The sequence below is a fragment of the Macadamia integrifolia genome, unplaced genomic scaffold (genome assembly GCF_013358625.1).
Source record: "Macadamia integrifolia cultivar HAES 741 unplaced genomic scaffold, SCU_Mint_v3 scaffold1386, whole genome shotgun sequence".
NCBI lineage: Eukaryota > Viridiplantae > Streptophyta > Magnoliopsida > Proteales > Proteaceae > Macadamia > Macadamia integrifolia.
In genome coordinates, this window is record NW_024868186.1 from 1 (window position 1) to 930 (window position 930).

The window sequence follows — 930 nt, forward strand, 5'->3', positions numbered from 1 at the left end:
TATGTCTTTCCTTCATCTGTAAAGGATGTGAATCCCTCAGGGCACATAGACTCTATCATTTGTTTAGTTGGGTAATCAATACCCTCATAAATTATTTGACATAAATGCCATAAGTCTAGGCCATGGTGAGGGCATTATTGGAGTAGATCCTTGAATCTCTCCATAAGTTTGGAAAAGGACTCACTAGGCTTTTTCCTAAACTGAAGGATATGACTTCTAAGCTTATTGGTCTTGTGAGTTGGGAAAAACTTCTTAAGGAAGACAGCTGTGAACTGTTCCCATGAGGTTATGGAATTTGTGGGTAACCCATACAACCACTTCTTAGCTTGGTCTTTTAATGCAAAAGTGATAAACCTAAGCTTAACAACATCATCAAAAAGCTGTTGGATCTTAATTAGAACACATACCTCTTTAAATTCCCTTAGAAATGGGTATGCATCCTCATAGATCAACCCATGGAAGTGGGGCAACATAGTGATGTATTGAGATTTGAGTTTAAAATTATTGCCCTGGGCTTGTGGTATAACTATGCAGGAAGGTTGGGCTGTTCTAGCAGGGTAGAACCTATCTTTTAGAGATTTAGGTGAAGGGTTTTGATGTTGGTCTCCCATATTGAAAGATTTTAAAGAGAGCAAATCTATAGAGTTACTACTTGTTGGATCTATTATTTCTAACCAATTCTTAATATTACGTACCCATCTAACACTCATGCAATAGGAAACTACCCATAACTAGAGTAAGACAAGCACAAAAGAATGGATAGAAAAACTTTTTTTTAATGATTTTTTGATTTTTTTGACTTTTTTTTTTAGCTTTTTGGGAGCTTACCGGCAAGGATCCGGGGTTGCTCAGGTCAATTCTTGAGGTACTGCTATAGGGCAAAACTTGTCTTTATCATACTATAAGGCATGGTGACCTCCACCGACACAA

The 930-nt window shown here is 37.3% G+C and overlaps 1 non-coding gene across 1 annotated transcript; it reads left to right on the top strand.

Moving 5' to 3' along the window:
* The first annotated feature begins 117 nt into the window (after positions 1–117).
* On the top strand, positions 118–224 carry LOC122063630. The gene has a single exon (XR_006135417.1). It is a non-coding gene; the product is annotated as a small nucleolar RNA R71 (small nucleolar RNA).
* Positions 225–930: the final 706 nt, after the last annotated feature.